Genomic DNA, 24,616 nt, shown 5'->3' on the forward strand with positions numbered 1-24,616 from the left:
TAATTGCAATCATTCTTTTCCAAATGGCTCTGAGCACTATGGGTCTTAACATCTCAGGTCATCAGTCCCCTAGAACTTAGAACTAATTAAACCTAACTAACCTAAGGACATCACACACATCCATGCCCGAGGCAGGATTCGAACCTGCGACCGTAGCGGTCTCGCGGTTCCAGACCGAAGCGCCTAGAACCGCTCGGCCCCCAACGGCCGGCAATCCTCCTTTACATCCCCACAAAATGTCCTCGGCTTTCGGCATTCGTGTACATCTTTTGAAAGCCACTGTACAGTGCGCAATCATCCACATTTTTTACCCCGACCTGTTACGGGTAGATGTTCGCCTGTCGACGTAGCTTATGCATCTTCTCCAGGATTTCGAACATTACGATGTCTGGTTGCAGCGTCTATATTCTGTGTCTTTTGTCGGTGGGCCCCACTTGCTTTTTACGTGATTCTTTTCAAGAGAGCGGGACCGCAACAGGCTTTTCAACGGCGTCTAGTACCTCATACATCAAGGCGAGGACAGGCACTTCAACGTTAACTGAAGGGCGGCGGGTGGTCCCCCAGTAAAGTTTTGTCGTCGCACTCCCGGACTGCCACTTAGTTCAACTTTTAAGATCAATAAAATGAGCCGTCAGATAAGACGTGACTCATGAGCACCTCGTAAGGTTTTAATGGAAGTCAGTGTTACAACTTCGTTTTTTAGTTAGTGGAACAGTGTATATTCAGATGCGTGTCAACATTTATTTACAAGTGACCCTTTCAGCATCCTCCGGGCAACGAACTTTATGGCGCTTAAAATTGAGATAACGTTCGTACTAAATTTGATGTTCTACATAAATGTAAACCAGGCACTCATTTGCATATCAGGATTACTCACTATTTTATTAGCTCGCTTTTCAACCAAGAATTCTAAGCGTATTCGTTCTCTATTTCTTCCGCTAATATTTCTGTGTTATGAAGAAAATAAAATATCAGTTAAGGTACAGACACCTCGTTGCTTTACCATGCAACAGAAGAGCTACTGCGCTTCATCTACAATGACTGTACCTCTGTTGAAGGGCTCTCTCTTGTGTCTTTCACGACAGTCCATCCTGAAAAACTACACCGTGGAAAATTAGAGACCGATTCTACAAGCTTTCATATAGAGGTACACAGTCTCCCTTCATAAATTATTCACCAGAAGATCGTTCTGTTTGCATTTGCAAGCGTACTTACGGCTTGCCGCTTCATGGAGCATTTTCTACCAGCGCTTATGAAAATTGAAATACGTGTGTATTTAACGTTTCATAACAACTCTGAATCGGAGCGGTAGTTTTTATCGTATGTACAAAAAATAAAAAAAAAACGTATACCGCGCGTATTTTCGCTGTCCAAATAGCGGAATGGAACATTTCGGAGCAGAGATTTGGATACTGTGGTCACATTGAGATTTAGATATTGCTCTACTGCTGTGCGGATGTGCCGAAAACGAAGCACTATGCTCACACTTCCTCCTTGTCAAGTGTGCGTAGTATTTCATTTCGCTGTATCGCTGTATTTTTATCACTGCATTGAAAGTCCACATTTGGTCTTCGGTGACGAATATGGGTAGAACGCACGACAACAAAGCATCTTCTGTTTGACTATCTAAGAAGTGCGTATATATATATTGTTGTTGTTGTTGTGGTCTTCAGTCTTGAGACTGGTTTGATGCAGCTCTCCATGCTACTCTATCCTGTGCAAGCTTCTTCATCTCCCAGTACCTACTGCAACCTACATCCTTCTGAATCTGCTTAGTGTACTCATCTCTCGGTCTCCCTCTACGATTTTTACCCTCCACACTGCCCTCCAATGCTAAATTTGTGATCCCTTGATGCCTCAAAACATGTCCTACCAACCGATCCCTTCTTCTAGTCAAGTTGTGCCACAAACTTCTCTTCTCCCCAATCCTATTCAATACCTCCTCATTAGTTACGTGATCTATCCACCTTATCTTCAGTATTCTTCTGTAGCACCACATTTCGAAAGCTTCTATTCTCTTCTTGTCCAAACTAGTTATCGTCCATGTTTCACTTCCATACATGGCTACACTCCAAACAAATATTTTCAGAATTGACTTCCTGACACTTAAATCTATATTCGATGTTAACAAATTTCTCTTCTTCAGAAACGCTTTCCTTGCCATTGCCAGTCTACATTTTATATCCTCTCTACTTCGACCATCATCAGTTATTTTACTTCCTAAATAGCAAAACTCCTTTACTACTTTAAGTGTCTCATTTCCTAATCTAATTCCCTCAGTATCACCCGATTTAATTGGACTACATTCCATTATCCTCGTTTTGCTTTTGTTGATGTTCATCTTATATCCTCCTTTCAAGACACTATCCATTCCGTTCAACTGCTCTTCCAAGTCCTTTGCCGTCTCTGACAGAATTACAATGTCATCGGCGAACCTCAAAGTTTTTACTTCGTCTCCATGAATTTTAATACCTACTCCAAATTTTTCTTTTGTTTCCTTTACTGCTTGCTCAATATACAGATTGAATAACATCGGGGAGAGGCTACAACCCTGTCTCACTCCTTTTCCAACCACTGCTTCCCTTTCATGCCCCTCGACTCTTATGACTGCCATCTGGTTTCTGTACAAATTGTAAATAGCCTTTCGCTCCCTGTATTTTACCCCTGCCACCTTTAGAATTTGAAAAAGAGTATTCCAGTCAACATTGTCAAAAGCTTTCTATAAGCCTACAAATGCTAGAAACGTAGGTTTGCCTTTTCTTAATCTTTCTTCTAAGATAAGTCGTAAGGTCAGTATTGCCTCACGTGTTCCAACATTTCGACGGAATCCAAACTAATCCTCCCCGAGGTCCGCATCTACCAGTTTTTCCATTCGTCTGTAAAGAATTCGCGTTAGTATTTTGCAGCTGTGACTTATTAAACTGATAGTTCGGTAATTTTCACATCTGTCAGCACCTGCTTTCTTTGGGATTGGAATTATTATATTCTTCTTGAAGTCTGAGGGTATTTCGCCTGTCTCATACATCTTGCTCACCAGCTGGTAGAGTTTTGTCATGACTGGCTCTCCCAAGGCCGTCAGTAGTTCTAATGGAATGTTGTCTACTCCGGGGGCCTTGTTCCGACTCAGGTCTTTCAGTGCTCTGTCAAACTCTTCACGCAGTATCGTATCACCAATTTCGTCTTCATCTACATCCTCTTCCATTTCCATAATATTGTCCTCAAGTACATCACCCTTGTATAAACCTTCTATATACTCCTTCCACCTTTCTGCCTTCCCTTCTTTGCTTAGAACTGGGTTGCCATCTGAGCTCTTGATATTCATACACGTGGTTCTCTTCTCTCCAAAGGTCTCTCTAATTTTCCTGTATGCAGTATCTATCTTACCCCTAGTGAGATAAGCTTCTACATCCTTACATTTGTCCTCTAGCCATCCCTGTTTAGCCATTTTGCACTTCCTGTCGATCTCATTTTTGAGACGTTTGTATTCCTTTTTGCCTGCTTCATTTACTGCATTTTTATATTTTCTCCTTTCATCAATTAAATTCAATATTTCTTCTGTTACCCAAGGATTTCTAGCAGCCCTCGTCTTTTTACCTACTTTATCCTCTGCTGCCTTCACTACTTCATCCCTCAGAGCTACCCATTCTTCTTCTACTGTATTTCTTTCCCCTATTCCTGTCAATTGTTCCCTTAAGCTCTCTCTGAAACTCTGTACAACCTCTGGTTCTTTCAGTTTATCCAGGTCCCATCTCCTTAATTTCCCACATTTTTGCAGTTTCTTCAGTTTTAATCTACAGGTCATAACCAATAGATTGTGGTCAGAGTCCACATCTGCCCCTGGAAATGTCTTACAACTTAAAACCTGGTTCCTAAATCTCTGTCTTACCATTATATAATCTATCTGATACCTTTTAGTATCTCCAGGGTTCTTCCACGTATACAACCTTCTTTCATGATTCTTAAACCAAGTGTTACCTATGACTAAGTTGTGCTCTGTACAAAATTCTACTAGGCGGCTTCCTCTTTCATTTCTTAGCCCCAATCCATATTCACCTACTATGTTTCCTTCTCTCCCTTTTCCTACACTCGAATTCCAGTCACCCATTACTATTAAATTTTCGTCTCCCTCCACTATCTGAATAATTTCTTTTATTTCATCGTACATTTCTTCAATTTCTTCGTCATCTGCAGAGCTAGTTGGCATATAAACTTGTACTACTGTAGTAGGTGTGGGCTTCGTATCTATCTTGGCCACAATAATGCGTTCACTATGCTGTTTGTAGTAGCTTACCCGCATTCCTATTTTCCTATTCATTATTAAACCTACTCCTGCATTACCCCTATTTGATTTTGTGTTTATAACCCTGTAATCACCTGACCAGAAGTCTTGTTCCTCCTGCCACCGAACTTCACTGATTCCCACTATATCTAACTTTAACCTATCCATTTCCCTTTTTAAATTTTCTAACCTACCTGCCCGATTAAGGGATCTGACATTCCACACTCCGATCCGTAGATCGCCAGTTTTCTTTCTCCTGATATATATATATATATATATATATATATATATATATATATAATTTCATTATTTCAACCAAGTTCTCAGCTTTTTCCGAAATAATACTTTATTTATGATTCTTCGGAACCCGTTGGTGATAATTTTCTGTTGCATTACACTGTTTCCTCTGTAACACATGCTTGTCTTTAGTTTCGTTAGCCATCAGACACATATTGTACTTAGCTGCAGAGTTTTATTGATAAAAGATCCCGATCAGTACTAGAAAATACACGTCTCAGTATTGTAACGTAATTATTATTCGGTTTTAGCCGTTCGAACTGTGGTACTTCACTTGTCAGTACACATACAATAGGGGAGCTTCGGTGGTGTGATAGAACCCAGCTTTTGAGACTGACGACTAAATATCTAATAGAATCACACATTATGTTGGTGAAGATGTATATAGTGTATAGAAGATCGAAAACTTCGGAAACAACCTTCGCTTTCGATCTGCTCCGTAAAGCCTGCCCCGTCGGATTTCTTAACCGGCCTGTGTGTCATTTGACTCAAGGGGGACTTCACGTTGCTGAGTGTAGCTTGAAGGTTAGTACGGTAAGAAGTCATTGGTTAATTCTCGCCACTTTTCTTATGAGTTTCTACTGACAGTATATGTTCTGCATCCTTAATTGTGACGAACAAACTTGACAGCACACAGGACCATTAGGTCTCCCGAGGATGGCACATACAGGCATCCGCACAACGATGTTCGAAACCCACTCTCAAGGAAATGGGCATACCTATCAGATCAGACTCTTTGCATCAACATTTATACTCTTCAGCTCTTGCAGTGTATGGCAGTGGGTGCTCTGCATCACTCACAGCCCTATCCAGTTCTCGTAGGGACTAAAGGAAATGCTGTTCTTCCATATGCGCACGATTCTCTTTCATCTTATTCTCATTAGCTCTGGGCAAGAAACAACATAAAATTCGTACAGTGTACCTCGAACACGGGTCCTCTAAAGTTAACCGACACGGTTTCAAGAGAATCATATGCCTTCACTTCTAAAGATTTCCACCTAAGTTACGTAAGCGTCTCTGTCTTTTTCGATGTCTGTTGTCAAGTTTATTTGGTAAGTACTCCAGTTCGGTTCCCTAACGCCTTCCATGCGGCCTCCTTAAGAGATAAACTGCTCTTTCCCAAAGACCTCGCAAAAAATCTGAGTTTTTCATTCGCTTCTCTGCTGTTGCTTTTACATGTTCATTCCAATGCATATCAGTTCGTAGAATTACTGTTACTTAACCCTCTATTTGCCAGCAATAAAATCTTTGCTAGAATTATTATTTTCTTAACACAGATACAACCATGTACGTGTCAAATTAACAAAAGTGAAAGTATTTTCATAAAAAGCGCTTTACAGTATTCTTATTGCGTGTGGTTTCACACCCCTGGTAAACCAACGGGTTGCTGACTTTTTCTTGCCCTCAGCGAAACATTTTTATTACTACTCTTGCAACTTGCGACACGTGTTTAGCTCGTGCAACGTGTGGTTTATAACATGTGATAGGAGTGCTTTATTTTCTCTTGCTGTTGGTGAACACATTGAGAGGCAATTCTGACGTTGCGGTTAATAATGGAAGCATGACTAAAGAAAAATCAAGACACGTTCATAGGATTTGTCGACCTGGAAAAAGCCTTGGAAAATGTAAACTGGTCCAAGATGTTTGAAATTCTGAGAAAAATAGGTGTAAGCTATAGGGAGAGACAGGTCATATACAATATGCACAACAGCCAAGAAGGAATAATAAGAGTGGACGACCAAGGACGAAGTGATCATTTTACAAAGAGTGTAAGACATGTATGTAGCCTTTCGACACTGCTGTTCGATCTGTACATCGAGAAAGCAATGATGGAAATAAAAGAAAGGTTCAGGAGTGGAATTAAAATTCAAGGTGAAAGGAGATCAGTGATCCGATTCTCTGATGACATTGCTATCTTGAGTGAAAGTGAAGAAGAATTACATGATCTGCTGAACGGAATGAACAGTCTAATAAGTACAGAGTATGGATTTAGAGTAAACCGAAGAAAGACGAAGGTAACGAGAAGTAGTGGAAATGAGACAGCGAGAAACTTAACATCAGGACTGATGGTCACGAAGTAGATGAAGTTAAGGAATTCTGCTACCTAGGCAGTAAAATAACCAATGACTTACGGAACAAGGATGACATCAAAAGCAGACTAGCAATGGTAAAAAGAGTAGTCCTGGCCAAGAGAAGTCTATTAATATCAAGTATCGGCCTTAATTTAAGGAAGAAATTTCTGAGAATGTACGTCTGGAGTATAGCATTGTATGGTAGTGAAACGTGGAATGTGGGAAAACCGGGACAGAAGAGAATCTAAGCATGTGAGATAAGATGCAACAGGCGAATGTTGAAAATTAGGTGGACTGATAAGTTAAGCAATGATGATTTTCTGCGCAGAATCGTAGACGAAAGAGTATGTGGAAAACACTGATAAGGAGAAGGGACAGAATGATAGGAGATCTGCTAAGACATGAGGGAATGACTTCCATGGTTCTAGAGGGAGCTGTAGAGGGCAAAAACTGTAGAGGAAGACAGAGATTGGAATACATTCAACAGATAATTGAGGACGTAGGTTGCGAGTTCTACTCTGAGGAAGAAGTTAGCATAGGAGAGGAATTCGTGGGGCGGGCCGCATCAAACCAGTCAGAAGAATGATGACAAAAAGAAAGAGAGTGATGATTTAATAATCGGTTACCAAGGCAAAGTGGATCGCGACACCTAACAACAAACTCTTCGAACCTAAACACAAATTTATAAAATGTGAATTTCAGTTTCTATACATAGACAAGCAGTGTTCACCCAGAACATTATGACCACCGATCTACTATCGATATTAACCCGTCCAGGCGATAACAGCGTCACCTGGCGAGGAATGACTGCTAGTTAGACACACGCACGGTGCATATAGTATCAGTATGTGTGCTGTCCGTGTATGGGATGGAGAAGGCGTGCGATCTATCTGAGTTAGACCGAGGGCAGGTTGTGATGGCCCGGAGGCTCGGCGCGAGCGTTTTGGAAACTGCCCGACTCGTCGGATGTTCGAGGAAAGTTGTGGTGTGTGCCTTGAACACGTGGCGAAACCAAGGTGAAACCACGTCTAGACGTTGTGGGGTTGGTTGGCCACCCCTCATTATAGATGTCGGACGTGGTAGGTTGGGGAGACTGGTAAAACAGAACAGGCGGCGAACTGTGGCGGAACTAACATCAGACTTTAACGGTGGGCACAGTACAAGTGTGTCTGAGCACACAGTGCACCGAACACTTCTAACAATGGGCCTCGACAGCCGACGGTTCACGCATGAGCCAACATTAACACCACGGCATCAGCAACTGCGACTGACATGGGCAAGTGACCATCGACTCTGGACGTTGGCGCAGTGGCAGAGCGTTGCGTGGTCTGATGAATCCCGGTACCTCCTTCAACATGCCACTGAGAATGGGCGAATCCGTCGCCATCTTCTAACTCCTTGACAACTGTACTGCGGGTCGGAGACAAACTGGCGGCGACTCCATTCTCCTCTGGGGAACGTTCACGCTGACATCCAAGGGTCCAGTGGAGCTCGTGCAAGGCACCCGACGGCCAACGAGTGTCGTAGACTGGTTGCAGACCACGTACATCCGTTCATGCGCTCATGTTTCCTGACATGAGTGTCATTTTTCAATATGACAGTGCCCCATGTCATAAGGCCAGGAATGTAATTGAGTGGTTCGAGGGAACACAGTGGCTATTTCCAGTTTATGTGCTGGCCCCCCAACTCGCCAGATCTGAACACATCTGAGATGTGACTGAACGTGGCGTCAGAGCTCATCGCCCACCTCCCCGGAATTTACGACAATTAGGTGACTTGTATGTGCAGATGTGGTGCCAACTCCCTCCAGCGACCTTTCAAGGCTTCATTGCTTCCATGTCACGAAGCGTCGCCGCTGCTATCCGTGCCAAATGTCGGTGGTCATAAGGTGTTAAGAAAGCAGTAAAATATTGCTGACTGTCGCTGATTCCGTTGATATAATACGATCCTTCAAAAATTATGTTTTACAGTGCCAGTAGTAAATCCATATTTCCGATGTTGAAACCAATGTAATTCGTCACCTCACATTTTGCTGCTACGGATTGAGGGTCGATAGCAACTCGTTTAATTCCAAAACTGTTCCGTATATTAATAAAGGAGATGTTGTGTACGTTTACATTCAGTTAAATGACTGTTTTGAAAAGTAACATTTATTCAGCGCATGGAAGATAAAAGATCGTGATTTGTACATGCAAATGTTATCCGAACCCATCAGCTAAACTAACATTACTAGAATATAAACCAGATTTTTAAATCCCCTGTAGCTTCGGAAAATTTACAGACTCGGACGGTGTAACAGGAGTTTTGTAATCAGCACAAAAGCCCCGTGAAGAAGAGGAATTTCATACATAAATTCTCCGTCTAAGATGGTTAACAGGTTTGAGAATATATCAGTGGACTCAAGAATGTTGGCTACCACTTTTATATACACTCAAAAAAATTAATGTAGAATATTTAAACCATTTTAAATCAGTACTTATACAGGGTGGTCCATTGATCGTGACCAGGCCAAATATCTCACGAAATGTGCGTCAAACGAAAAAAAGGCAAAGAGCGAAATTCGTCTAACTTGAAGGGGGAAACCAGATGGCGCTATGATTGGCCCACTACATGGCGCTGCCATAGGTCAGACCGATATCAACTGCGTTTTTTAAAAATAGGAACTCCCATTTTTATTACATTTTCGTGTAGTGCGTAAAGAAATGTGAATGTTTTAGTTGGACCACTTTTTTCGCTTTGAGATAGATGACGCTGTAATAGTCAACAACATATGGCTCACATTTTTAGATGAACAGTTGGTAACAGGTAGGTTTTCTAAATTAAAATACAGAACGTAGGTACGTTTGAACATTTTATTTCGGTTGTTCCAATGTGATACATGTACCATTGTGAACTTATTTCTGAGAACGCATGCTGTTGCAGCGAGATTACCTGTGAATTCCACATTAATGAAATTAATGCTCAAAATGATGTCCGTCTTCCTCAATGCATTTGGCAATACGTGTAACGACATTCCTCTCAACAGCGAGAAGTTCGCCTTCCGTAATGTTCGCACATGTAATAAAAATGGGGGTTCCTATTTTAAAAAAACGCAGATGATATCGGTCTGACCTATGGCAGCGCCATCTAGAGGGCCAACCATAACGCCATCTGGTTTCCCCCTTCAAGCTAGACGAGTTCCGCTCTTTGTAGTTTTTTCTTTTGACGCTTATTTCGTGAGATATTTGGCCCGGTCACTATCAATGGACCACCCTGTATAAATGAAAATAGTCTTAGCCTTCAGGCACCTCAGTTCTGTTTTTAAATATAATTATTTTTTACATCAAAAAAGGTTCAAATGGCTCTGAGCACTATGCGACTTAACTTCTGAGGTCATGAGTCGCCTAAAACTTAGAACTAATTAAACCTAACTAACCTAAGGACATCACGCACATCCATGCACGAGGCAGGATTCGAACCTGCGACCGTAGCGGTCGCTCGGTTGCAGACTGTAGCGCCTAGAACCGCACGGCCATTTTGTACATCATTTTGTGATATCACATTACTTAAACTGGTGGGGAGAGGGATTGATTTAAATACGTTTTACATACACGCCACGCATCACTTGAGAGTGAATTAATGTGTAAGAAGTACAGCACCATCTGCTACATTTACTGGTCTTATTCATGGGCAACCCATTTCGGTGTTACATTAAATCATCTTCAGGCCGCTCTATTAGTGTGGGTGATCATGTTGATACCTCGGAATCATTGTTATACTTTGTGTAGAAGGTCCAAAACGTCGACATCTCCTAAAGTGAAGCATCTTACCGTAATGTTGTGTGCGGTGACGGTACATCAACTCAGCTGTTTGTTGGAACTAGTTATGTTACAGTAGGTCATAGAGACGTGCAATATTTTTAATATTTGTGAATGGCAACCAAATGTAGGTTGACGACAGCGTAAAAACATATGCGATGTCAGTCATGAATGCCTTATGCGAGTTGTTTACAAAACAAATGCTCAGCTTTGAAGACATGTTTTTGATTTAGCAGTATAAACCGTTGCACATAGTTGCAAAACATGACAGCACAAATCAAGTTCGGGACCAGTGATCTGGAATCGTTTGCAGCCTCCAAATTCATCACATCACGTTGCTGGAACCCACAAGTTTGACTTGTGAAGTAGGTGTGCTATTTTGAATGGGACCTCTGAACATTCCTCGACCGCAAGCAAAGGTGACGCCAGGCAGCGCACCACAGCGGCACAAGCGGTGATCATCTCGCGATACGGCCGAGGGAGGCGTTCCAAGCACGGCTCACCTGCGGCGCGTGAGAAAGTGCGTGAGCACGTGTGTGGGAGGAGCACTCGCGCCAGCCAAGCGGGTCCTACCCACCGCCGCCGCTGCTGGCGGTCCGGCACTGGGCTTGGGCTTTCTCTGTGCGCGACGCTGATGGTTCCTGAAAACCTCCAATTACTCTTGCTGTCCGGTTCTGGCAGGCGTCAAAATAATGGCGACGCGATGCAATAGCTGAAATTTGGAACACGCGTATAGTTCCGGAAGTTTCTTTCCTGTCCATCGGCTTTACTTTTCAGATTTATGGTATGTGTCATCCTGTGACTGAATGTAACAGGTATAAGCGGTACCCTAGACGCTGAACCATCAATCAGGTCTGAAGTCGTGAGAAGTTCCATTTTACCGTTTCGTATAGTACAGCCTTTGAATCTCTCTGGAGCAAGAGATGAATGGATCCTGTAATGAACGCTTTCCTGCGGAAGCCAAGAATTTCGTGTTGAGCGAGACAGATGTGTAAGAAACAACAAATGAGAGCGAGAGAGCGAGAGAGAGAGAAGAAGAAGAAGAAGAACCCAAGCGCAAACTGGGGCTCAAACACACGGCACACGGCCTCTGTATATGGAACATCTTCACTGAGCCATCAAACCACACTTGAACTCTATACGAATCAAAGGATACAAACATATTTTTTATGTAAAATGTTTGCAGAGTCACCAGTGATACCTTTTTAACAGTAATGTAAAACGCGTCTGCTGAATAACTTTCTTGATGTGCGCGATGCTGAATGCAGGGGAAACGCGAATCAAACTTGTTAGGTAACAATTGTCGCGGAAGGTACCGTTAGAAACAATCATATGATACATATAAAGTTCACTTAAAATGTATTCCCCTACAACACGAGTATGTTCAAAAATGTTCAAATGTGTGTGAAATCCTATGGGACTTACCTGCTAAGGTCATCAGTCCCTAAGCTTACACACTACTTAACCTAAATTATCCTAAGAGCAAACACACACATCCATGGCCGAGGGAGGACTCGAACCTCCGCCGGGACCAGCCGCACAGTCCATGACTGGAGCGCCTAGACCGCTCGGCTAATTCCGAGCGGCAACAACACGAGTCTGTAAACGTTAAAAATCAACTGCATACATTAGAAAATTCACCACATTTTCCAATAAAGATTAACGAAAACCGCACCAACGTGTATTTACTCCTACTAAATGTGTTTGGGCTGGCCTGTCTTAGCTGTCTTACCATGTATATGTGTTTATTTACTGCATGTGTTCCAACGTAACTCTGGAACGCCTGGCGTAACTTAAACCAGGCGTGGTACATATACAGTTTAGCAAAAGAAGAAAATTACCTCCGGCCTCAGATGTATTTAGCTGTATTATTTCTGGGCCTGGTGGTTGAGAACAGACAAATCTCGAACGGCTGGAGCAATTTCAACTAAACTAGGTACGAATATGACGTAACACCTCTAAAAATATTCAGGCATCCTTAGAATCGCCGGAAGTAAGGACTGGAATGGCGGGAAGATGACATGTGAAAATAATCGAAAGACTGGCAGTCGTGTCGAATCCATAGTTTCCTGATTTTCACCTATCTCATATGGAACTCTCGGCGTTTGAGGTAGGAGTGGGAAGGGATGACATAAAAATATGTAACCGGGAAACGGTTGACAACCAGCCAGTTAAAAGTTAGTTTTTACAACGCTGCTAAAAGTACGTCCGATTTTTAATAATACAGAAGGAAAAATGCTGTCATAGCACAAAAACGAGCGAATACATCCTAGGCAGAGTTAGGGATTTAAAAAAAGGAAACTAGCTTCTAGACTTAACTGGCAGCTTCAAAGGATTTAAATCAGGAACAGGGACTTAGCCCATAAACTGCAACATAAATTGCAAAATGCAGTTGGTCAACACCTTGCAAATTGTTCAAATGGTTCTGAGCACTATGGGACTTAACTTCAGAGGTCATCAGTCCCCTAGAACTTAGAACTACTTAAAGCTAACTAGCTTAAGGACATCACACACAACCATGCCCGAAGCAGGATTCGAACCTGCGAGCGTAGCGTCGCGCGGTTCCAGACTGTAGCGCCTAGAACCGTTCGGCGAATCTGGCCGGCTCAACACCTTTCACCTACAGAGCTCACCACGCTGGGGAAGTAGGGTTAACTCGTATGAAACCGCCAACATGTCAGGGTGTTTTGATTTAAATGTATTTGAAGCTGTCAGATAAGTCGGGAGGCTAGTCCCCTTCTTTTATGTTACTAACTCTGCCCAGGACATAATCCCTTTTTTATGCTATGATAGCAGCATTTTCGTTTTGGTTCTTTTACTCTGCCATAATTTTGGCATTAGACCGCGATAGCTTCGCAACAGATGTAGATTTTTGTTGTCATAGGCGATCACTGATCCGCTGTTGGCTTTCTTTTATTCTTTTTCGAACCATGTCACTAATATTCTGGCAACAGCTAAAGCTTTCACAAACCAATGGGACGACCAGTAACTACATGCACTTGCCTATCTCCTCACAAGATTTGAACCGACTAGCACAAATTTGAAAGATAGAAGTGAGGCGCGTAAGAAAACTCAGAAAAAACGTGGTTTTCGGACGTAAATTCAGAATGAAGCTTGATTTTTGATAGCGAGCTTTCAATTTTATCGTAAGAATGCAATTTTTTCATTTATTTTATTCACTTTTAACCCTTCTTCACGCATTCAATTCAAGTAAGAAAGAATTTTACGTACTACGTGAATGTCAACTTTAAATGGTCGTATTTGCACAACTGATAAAAATTGTTGAATAAAAAAAATGGTTTTGACTTTATGCATTTATCTGCCATCGTGTAAAGGTTGAACTAATTCGAGCAAGTTTAAGATATAGAAGTGGCGTGCTTCAAAAACATACCAGAAAAAACGAGTTGTTGCATGATTTTGCACGTAAAATACGAACGGCGCACATAGAAATGCTGTCATTAGCTGAGCATTAATTTCAGCCCAGTTAAAATTTATGCTAAGGGATGAATTGATTCGCATAATTTGTCTGTTCGCCAGCTCCTCTTAATCGTTCAAATTTTACTTGGTAATTTAATCTACGTCTACATCTGCATGGTTACTCTGCAATTCACACTTAAGTGGCTGGCAGAGGGTTCATAGAACCGTTTTCATACTACTTCTCTACCATTCCACTCTCGAATGGCGGGTGGGAAAAAGGAACACCTAAACCTTTCTGTTCGAGCTCTGATTTCTTTTATTTTATTATGATGATCATTTCTCCCTGCGTAGGTGGGTGTCAACATAATATTTTCGCATTTGGAAGAGAAAGTTGGGGATTGAAATTTCGCAAATAGATTTCACCGCAAAGAAAACCGCATTTGCTTCAGTGAATGCCACCGCAACTCGCGTATCATATCAGTGACACTCTCACCCCTATTGCGCGATAACATGAAACGAGCTGCCCTTCTTTGCATTTTTTCGATGTCCTCCGTCAATCCTACCTGGTAAGGACCGCACACCGCGCAGCATTAGTCAATCAGAGGACGGACAAGTGTAATGTAGGCTGTCTCTTAAGTAGGTTTGCCGCCATCTTGTAAGTGTTCTGCCAACAAAGCGCAGTCCTTGTTTCGCCTTCCCCAAAATATTATCTATGCGGGCTTTCCAATTTAAGTTGCACCTAATTGCATTTCCTAGGTATTTAGTCGAATTGACACTTTGATTTGTGCTGTTTTTCGTACACCAAAAATTTATCCGATTTCTTTTAGTAACCATATGGATGACCTCGCACGTTTCTTTGTTTAGTGCTAATTATCACTTTTCGCACCATACAGGAATTCTCTCTAGATCATTTTGTAATTCGAATTGATCGTCTGATCATTTTACTGGACGGTAAATTACAGCGTCATCGGCAAAGAATCGAAGGAGGCTGCTCAGATTACCACCTAGATTATTTATATAAATCAGGAACTGCAGAGGGCGTATGACACTACCTTGCGGAACGCCAGATATCACTACAGTATAGCTACAGTAAGTCAGATGTTCGAATGGCTGAACAAACGGGCGCTGGATCGGGATAAACCAAAAACGTTTTAGTCCCTGTTCCTAGCTCAAATAGTCCCCCCCCCCCCTTCCTCTTCCCCTTCCCCTTCCGCGAAATGCGATTCTGCGCGCGGCCTTTTCAGACATATTGTTTACAGCGTTTACAGCGCTTCCACGCTTTAACAGTACCTATTCGCTGAAAAGCTGAGTTGTCATTTCAGTAACAGAAAGCCGGTTTTTGTCGGAGACCATGAGATCTGATCTTGACTGACATGAAGTAAATGATAAAAGCGAGCCTTTCCTTTTCTCTGGATCGCCTCCCACGGTTTCCTGGAGGAAACACGTACACCACGAGGCTTCGGTATCTTTCGACAGGAGGGACGTCCGAAGGCACGGAGGAGGCGGGGCGTGCCAGCGCGGTGCCCGCCGCGGCCTCGGCCTCGGCATGCCGCACACAGGTACGCACGCCCGCATGCGTGGGTGGCTGGCTGCAGGCGCTACGCGGCGAATAGCAACGCCGGCGGGCGCCGAGGTGCCGAGGCGCCGCTGGAACAATGGACGCGGGCCGGCGGACGTGGACGTGGCGCGCATCCGCGGGCGGCTGCCGTCTGCCGGCACGTGGCCCGTACTCACCAGAGCTAAAACCAGCACTTCAGCAGACGCATTGATTCTGACATGAATACACAATGAAGCATAGCAGGCTGGACCTACTACCATGTTTATACACTGAAGAACCAAAGAATCTCGTACACTTGACTGACTCCACCACTAGCCAGTAAAATTGCTACACCAAGAAGAAATGCAGGTGATAAACGGGTATTCATTGGACAAATATATTATACTAGAACTGACATCTGATTAAATTTCCACGCAATTTGTGTGCATAGATCCTGAGAAATCAGTACCCAGAACAACCACCTCTAGCCGTAATAACGGCCTTGATATGGCTGGGCATTGAATCGAACAGAGCTAGGATGCGTGTACAGGTACAGCTGCCCATGCAGCTTCATCACGATACCACAGTTCATCACGGGTAGTGACTGGCGTATTGTGACGAGCCAGTTGCTCGGCCACCATTCACCAGACTTTTCAGTTAGTGTGAGATCTGGAGAATGTGCTGGCCAGGGCACAGGAAATGTACGACACATTTCCCGTATCCAGAAAGGCCCGTACAGGACTTGCAACATGCGCCGGTGTATTATCCTGTTGAAATGAAGGGTTTCTCAGGGATCGAATGAAGGGTAGAGCCACGGGTCGTAACTCATATGAAATGTAACGTCCACTGTTCAAAGTGCCGTCAGTGCGAACAAAAGGTGACCGAGACGTGTAACCAATGGCACCCCACACCATCACGCCGGGTGATACTCCAGTATGGCGACGACGATAAACGCTTCCAATGTGCGTTCACCGCGATGTCGCCAAACACGGATGCGACCATCATGATGCTGTAAACAGAACCTGGATTCATCCGAAAAAATGACCTTTTGCCATTCGTGCACCCAGGTTCGTCGTCGAGCACACCATCGCAGGCGCTCCTGTCTGATAGTCCATGCTGCTGCAAATGTCGTCGAACTGTTCGTGCAGACGGTTGTTGTCTTGCAAACGTCCCCATCTGTTGACTCGGTGATCGAGAAGTGGCTCCGCGATCCGTTACAGCCATGAGGATAAGATGTCTACCATCTCGACTGCTAGTGATACGAGGCCGTTGGGATCCAGCATGGCGTTCCGTATTACCCTCCTGAATCCACCGATTCCATATTCTGCTAGCAGTCATTGGATCTCGACCAACGCAAGCAGCAATGTCGCGATACGGTAAACCGCAATCGCCATAGGCTACAGTCCGACCTTTATCAAAGTCGGAAACGTGATGGTGCGCATTCCTCCTCCTTACACGAGGCATCACAACAACGTTTCACTAGGCGGCGCCGGTCAACTGCTGTTTGTGTATGAGAAATCGATTGGAAACTTTCCTCATGTCAGCACTTTGTAGGTGTCGCTACCAGCGCCAACCTTGTGTGAATGCTCTGAAAAGCTAATCATTTGCATATCACAGCATCTTCTTGCTATCAGTTACATTTCGCGTCTGTAGTACGTCATCTTCGTGGTGTAGCAATTTTAATGGCCAGTAGTGTAATATCGTGTAGTTTCCCGCAAGCACGCAGAAGTGGCACAATACGATGTGGCATGAACTCGACTGGTGTCTGAAGTAGTGCTGGAGGGAACTGACGCCATGTATCCTGCAGGGCTGCCAGCAAATTCGTAAAAGTACAAGGGGGTGGAGATCCCTTCTGAATAGAACGTTGGAACGCCTCCCAGATATGGTAAATAATGTTCATGTCTGGCGACTTTGGTGCTCAGCGGAAGTGTTTAAACTCAGAAGTGTACCTGGAGCCACTCGGTAGCAATTCTGGACGTGTGGCGTGTCGCATTGTCCTTCTGTAATTGCCTACGTCCGTCGGAATACACACTGGGCATGAATGGATGCAGCTGATCAGACACGATGCTTAGGTACATGTCACCAGCCAGAGTCGTATCTAAACTTATCAGAGATCCCATATCACTCCAACTGCACATGCCCCACACCGTTACAGAGCCTCCGCCAGCTAGAGCAGTCCCCTGCATGCAGGGTCCATGTATTCATGAGGTTGTCTCCATAACGATACACGACCATCCGCTCGATACAATTTGAAACGAGATTCATCCGACCAGACAACATATTTCCAGTCATCAACAGTCCAATGTCGGTGTTGATGGGCCCGGGCGAGTCGTAAAGATTTGTGTCGTGCAGTCATCAAGGGTACACGAGTGGGCCTCCTGCTCCGAAAGTCCATGTGCAACATGTTTCATCGAATAGTTCGCACGCTGATACTTGTTGATGGCCCCTTATTGAAATCTGCAGCTATTTGCGGAAGAGTTGACTCCTGTCGTGCCGAACGATTGTCTTCAGTCGCCTCGCGCGGTTGAGGCGTCGTATCACGGATTGCGCGGCCCCTCCTGCCGGAGGTTCGAGAGACCTCCTTCGGGCATGGGTGTGTGCGTTGAGGCCATAAGCGGCAAGGCTCGAGGAAGTTTCCGAGGTTTCCCACTCATGGCCTTGTTGGTGTTGGGATTTTCATTAGATATAGTTTCTTTTTCATTTTTCTTTATTATAATATGAATTCAATGTATAACAATTAGACTATTTGCTGTATTTTCCAAATAACATGTATGTTACTTTGTTCTTTTTTCTTTTCAAATTATTAAATGCTGCTCAGTGTAAGTAAAAACTGCCAGATACTGCATATGGTCCGCCTCCACGGGGCGGGACACGGGCAACGGCACGTCAGTCACTCAGGTAGATATGTGAACTAAATAAACATTGAGGAGTTGTGTGAGTAAGTCAGCTTTTTGTGTAAGTTCCCTATGTTTGGGCTGAGTGACTGAGGTGACGGCTAAGAGACCAAATGTAGTAGTTACAGCCCGCTTTATTATATAGGCAGCGGGCGTTAATGGCAAGCAGCAAGTGGAAAAAAAAGTGTTCTTATCATAAGTTAGCTTAAGTAGTGTGTAACTCTACGGACCGATGACCTCAGCAGTTTGGTCCCTTAGGAATTCACACATTTGCCGTCGTTGGTCCCGTTCTTGCAGAATCTTTGTCCGACGCAGCGATGTCGGAGATTTGATGTTTTACCGATTTCAAGATATTCTCGGTACTCTCGTGAAATGGTCGTACGGGAAAATTCCCACTTCATCGCTACCTTGGAGATGCTGTATCCCATGGCTCGTGCGCCCACTATAACAACAAAAATGTTGAAATGGTTCTGAGCACTATGAAACTTAACATCTATGATCATCAGTCCCCTAGAACTTAGAACTACTTAAACCTAACTAACCTAAGGACATCACACAACACCCAGCCATCACGAGGCAGAGAAAATCCCTGCCCCCGCCGGGAGTCGAACCAGGGAACCCGGGCGTGGGAAGCGAGAACGCTACCGCGCGACCACGAGATGCGGGCTATAACAACACGTCCAAACACAGTTAAACCTTCATAACCGGCCATTGTAGCAGAATTAACGGATATAACAACAACGCCGGACAGTTGTTGCCTTATATTGGTGTTGTCGACTGCAGCACCGTAATCTGCCTGTTTAGATATCTCTGTATTTGAATACGCATGCCTATACCAGTGGCTTTGGCGCTTCGATGTAGCATAGCGTCTCACAAAAAAAGTGAAAGACCCGCAAGACCTGATGTTCGTTGTGGCCAAAACAGTACTCTGTGCAGTTGTGAACGCATTATGTCGGAGATAAGTAACTTAGAATGTGGTCAAATTGTTGGTGCTCCTATGGTGCTTCCGTAACCAAGCAAGCCGAAGTGTTCGGTGTTACATGGTGTTACAAGGTGGACAAAAATGTGAGTTCAATGATCGTGACGGGCGGTCGTTAAAGCGGATTGTAACGAAAAATAAGACGACAGCTGCAAAAGTCACTACCCAACTGAGTGTCGAACTCGTGATTCTTGTCAGCAAGGCGAGCTGGAATTCCAGAACCACTCATATGTGATGCAGGCGCCCATGGCAGGAAAATGTCGCGCCGAACCTGGACTGTGGAGCAATGGAAGAAAGTCAGTCGGTGGAACGACTCTTTCTTAACACTGTTTCCAACCTCTGGCCGTGTATACTTCCCGAGAGTGAAACATATCTGGAGTTCGATGATGCTATGGACAGCCATGTAAAGGTATTCCGTGGGACCTATGAGTGTCGAGCAGCGTCCTATTGCTGCGAAGGATTATGTATGCATTTAGGCTGATCACGTCTATCCCATGGTACAGTTTTGTTACCATTGGTGATTCCGCGCTGCAACACGAAAAGGTCCTTGTTCACACAGCTGCACCGTGCAGGACTGATTTTGTGAGAACTATAATGAATTTCCGCATCGCACCTGGCCACTATAGTCGCCAGATCTCAGTATTATCTACCCTTTGTGGTGTTCTTTGGAAAGAAGGGTGCGTGATCGCTGCCCATCTCCATCATCGCCTCCTGAAGTCGCGACTATTTTGCAGAAAGGACGGTACGACATTCCTTTGAAAATAACCGAACAGGACCTTTATCTACCAATCTGGGAGCGACTCGAATCTGTTTTGCCTGCCCAACGGTTTTGCTACACCGTATTACGCATGCCAATATGTTCTGCTTCTGGTGTTCGCCGTTACATGTAAGCTGCACATGAACTGTATTCCTGAACCTGACACTAACTACGAGAAGATAAAACTCTCATTCTGTGAAATTGTGACAATTTAAAATAATTCCGGATAAGTTTTTGAAACAGTGGCGAAGGTCGCAAACCGTCACAAAATAATTATAACTTGTAAATGGCCACACTCTTTCCACTTAAGAACTGGTATCGGTTCACGTTTACAACGCAAGGAACATACACGCAGGCGGGTCCTTTGTACTGTAAGCTCTGCGCAACGGTAGAAACTCGCATTTATGAAGATAATGAGTTACAGACGGAGATCAGGCTCAAGCTCAAGAGTATTGTATATTTGATATAATATAATACATCTCTCCTCGCTGTATCTAAGTTGGCGAAATTTTCTATCGACTTGATGTAAAGACGATTCTACGAGTATATGATACCTATAAAAACTTTTAGCTTAAAGTGAAACTTTAACTAGGTTTTGGCATTTTCGTAGCGTTTAATTGTATAGACCGTGCCAGAGTTCATATGCATTCAACATGGGCAAAACAATATCACTTGTAACACGACAGTGTATTGTAAAGGGCAGAGACACTTAATTCAGCCGGCCGCGGTGGTCTCGCGGTTCTAGGCGCGCAGTCCGGAACTGTGCGACTGCTACGGTCGCAGGTTCGAATCCTGCCTCGGGCATGGATGTGTGTGGTGTCCTTAGGTTAGTTAGGTTTAAGTAGTTCTAAGTTCTAGGGGACTAATGACCACAGCAGTTGAGTCCCATAGTGCTCAGAGCCATTTGAACCACTTAATTCAGTCAGAAACACGCAACCTCAGACGCACAGGCGGCGGCTATGTTCGGGTAAATAGGGCCTCCCGTCGGGTAGACCGTTCGCCGGGTGCAAGTCTTTCGATTTGACGCCACTTCGGCGACTTGCGCGTCGATGGGAATGAAATGATGATGATTAGGACAACACAACACCCAGTCCCTGATCGGAGAAAATCTCCGCTCCAGCAGGGAATCAAAGCTGGGCCTTTTTTTTTTTGTTCACATTTTGCTCTATATTGTTCGTTCAATTTGGTCGGGACGGACGTCCGATGACACTCGTTCACGTTCTCGCTCATCCGTTCACTCAGTTTTGTTTTATTACAGAGGGTAGCTAACCCTCTGACCGAACACGTTGAGCTACCGTGCCGGCTCCCTCAGGATTAACATTCTGTCGCGCTGACCACTCAGCTACCGGGGGCGGACATGTTCGGGTCATATTCGTGTTGACAACTGAAAGCAGCTGTGCCAGTTTAGCACTATGCTCCACAGATGGGGTTGTCTCTGCACTTCCACAGGCTGCTAAGGCGACCGCGCGACCGAGAAAACTCTTCCGTTTTTTTCCCTTTTCTGAATTTTATTTTTATTTTTATTGTTGTTATGTTATTATTATTTTTTGTTTTTGTTTAGTTTTGTTGTGTAATTGATCAGAGGCCTTCTACGCCCCGCTGGTAAAATGTTGACTCACGTCTTCTCGAAATTGATGTGTTCTGTTCAATTGTTCAGAAATGTTCATTGGTTCAAACAGGAAACGTTCTTCTCTCTTGGCTTAACACATTCCAGCTGCGAGGCGGGTCGTGGAAAGCACTCCCAAGGAAGTTCGAGAAAAATTGCCTGTATTTTGGGTGACGGACAACGACATAATGACGGTCATTGAGGTATGTCCAAAAATGGAGTACAGAGTCTACAGTTTGTCCAAATAGGTAGTGAATGGCATGTCCGCGAATCCAATCCACAGCATTGGTCTTTGTCCGAGGAAAATATTCAGGATCCGGAAATAATAATGAAAGGGGAGTAATCCGATCCGGAATGTCCCGCGTTAGATTGGGCACACAATGGTTGCTCGTTTCTCATGGCCGCTCCTCGCTTCCACTGCAGAATTAAAGCTTACACCTAAAAATTAATAAAGACTGAGCCGTATGTGTCAGTGAAGAGCTACTAGACTCATTTGAAGAGGAAAAGATGGACGATTACACGTATGAAGAGGCGCCCTCGAAATCTGCATTAGTTTATAGCTTATCGTAAATTAAATGTTATAAATAATTCCTGAATTGTAAAAGTCAATATCTCGGACTGCAACAAACGAAGTGACTTCGTATACATCTCGTAGAACTGTATCGGAGTGTGATAGTAGATTTACTGAAATTATTCTCACATATTTAAATGAGGCCGAATAGTGGATTTTGCACAATTAAAAACGACTGTTCTAATTAAATAAATAGAGAAACATTAAAAGTAGCTGCAATACTGTAAACTCTAAATATAAAGGAAATTATTTAATATATCATTTAAATTATTTGTTTATATTTACACTTATATGTACAAAAACGGAGGAAAACCATAGAAATTATTGTTTATAAATAAACCAGGTAAATAAAAGAAAAGTGATAACAGCATAATATTTCTCGGAAAATTTTCTTGTGATCTGATGTATCATATATGTGTATAAAAGGTTAAAATTGAGAATTTCAGCAGTTTTCATGTTCAGTAATAATTTAACTGACTTTTGACTGAGATTTCGTGGGTGAATTGCGGTAATTTGGTGGTGAGTCTAGGTTCGGAAGCCGTTGGAGGCAGTCAGGCTGTGTTAGGAGCGGCAAAACAGCCGCTAGTTCATACTTTCGGACAGAGATATTCTTCGGCATCTTATGAACTTGTCACTTTTTGGGTTGCGTGTGATTCAAACCGCACTTGTAAGGTTTCAGGATGTAGCCATTGTGGAATTTATAGTTCGATGTAGTGTGGAACTTTAGCGGTTTTCGAAAGATAAGTCACGCAGTTAATCGTGGCTTATTCACCCGCCGGCAAGATCTTAATAAACTCCGTCAGATACTGAAATTAATTTATTGTGAACTCCGACTCTCAATTTTTCTATGTTCTTATTGGAAATAAACTCGAATTTGTGGTACTTTTTTTTAAAATAAGTGTACGCGAACGTGACATTTGCGTAGCAAATCCTGCCTACGTTTATATTAAATACTTTTGTGGAACATTGGGTATATTGCGATGAGTGTGCGTTGGCGCCCCATAGATGAAACGTAGTCAAACGTGTAAGTCCAACCACATTTACGTGGGCCCATTGAGGTGCTCGTGCTGTGCATTGCGTGTGTACATCTTTTCGTGCAGGAGCACGTGAGGGCTCCGAGCTGATACAGAATTGGTGAAAAGTTTAGAACTTTAACTTTCGGCTATTTGGTGAGAGACATAGTATTTCATACTGTCATCCACACCGCGTGTACATTCCCAAACAACCCGACCGGTCGCACACTGCAGAGAGCAACACTTGCGGATCTCTTGAAAGAGTAACGGGAAAGAATGAAAGAGCGTTTTTCTTAGTACTTGCTATCCAACGGTTTTCGCAGCCGAATGCTTGTTGCCTTTTTTCGAAATGAGATGCCTACGAGGTGTTTATTGCACTAAGAAAGCTTTGCAAGGTGCCTGCTTGATTCACACATAGAAAGCACTCGTTCAGAGGCCGAGGTACATCTCGTATTTCTCCAGAGACAGTCGGATATTATTCTCTCTATCGGGATAATAGTAAATCCTCGGCGTATAACGTTTACAGACACGTAGAAACGGGTTCCGTAACGCGAAAAGGATTATTTTTGCTGAGAGAGGGCGGTGGAGGTATTAAATTGTCCAGCAGACACGTTTCGATCGAGTGCGCAGCTTATGTATGGCTGCGATCGACCTCGTTATCCGTGTTCAGGGACCGTGTAGTGTAGGACCCGAGGTCGATCGCCGGGCGCATATACAGCACACGGGTACAGCGCGGCGCCGCGGAGAGAAAGAGACGCCGCTTTCACGGAGCGCCGGTATCGCGCGCCGACAAGTGCGGTAGCCTCAGAGAAGGCGCTGCAACATTGTTCCCGGCAGAGCGAGGGGGAGAGGGTCGCCACCTTCTCTCTACTGCACCTGCGCCTAAAAGGGGCGCTCCGTACGTCTGCTAATCCTATTAAACCATAACTGCCCTTCTCGTAACAGTTATTCTACCGAAACTTCGTGGCAGATTAAAACCGTGTGCCATATCGGGACTCGAACCTGGGACCTATGCCTTTCGAGGGCAAGTGCTCTAACGACTGAACTATTCCAGCACCACTCATGACCCGTCCTCATCTCGTATCTTCCTGCGTTGCGGGACTGGCACTCCCAGAAGAAAGGATACTGCGAGGACATGGCTTAGCCATAGCATGGGGAATTGTTTCCAGAATGAATTTTCACTCTCGAGCGGAGTGTGCACTGATTTGAAATTTCCTGACAAATTAAAACTTGTTTACCGGAGTCGGACTCGAACCTGAATCCTTTGCCTTTCGCGGGCAGGTGCTCTACCGACCGAGTTGTCCAATTTCGAATTACCTGCGACTAAGCTGTGTCTCCGCTATATCGTTTCTCCCAGGAGTGCTAGCGCCGCAAAGCAGTAGAAGAACTACTGTGAA

The 24,616-nt window shown here is 43.9% G+C and overlaps 1 protein-coding gene across 1 annotated transcript in view; it reads left to right on the forward strand.

Moving 5' to 3' along the window:
* LOC126267893 (uncharacterized) overlaps positions 1-24,616 on the forward strand; it is a 900,836-nt gene that overhangs the window by 612,413 nt on the left and 263,807 nt on the right. The gene's annotated exons all lie outside the window — the stretch shown is intronic.

The sequence above is a fragment of the Schistocerca gregaria genome, chromosome 4 (assembly GCF_023897955.1).
Source record: "Schistocerca gregaria isolate iqSchGreg1 chromosome 4, iqSchGreg1.2, whole genome shotgun sequence".
Taxonomy (NCBI): domain Eukaryota; kingdom Metazoa; phylum Arthropoda; class Insecta; order Orthoptera; family Acrididae; genus Schistocerca; species Schistocerca gregaria.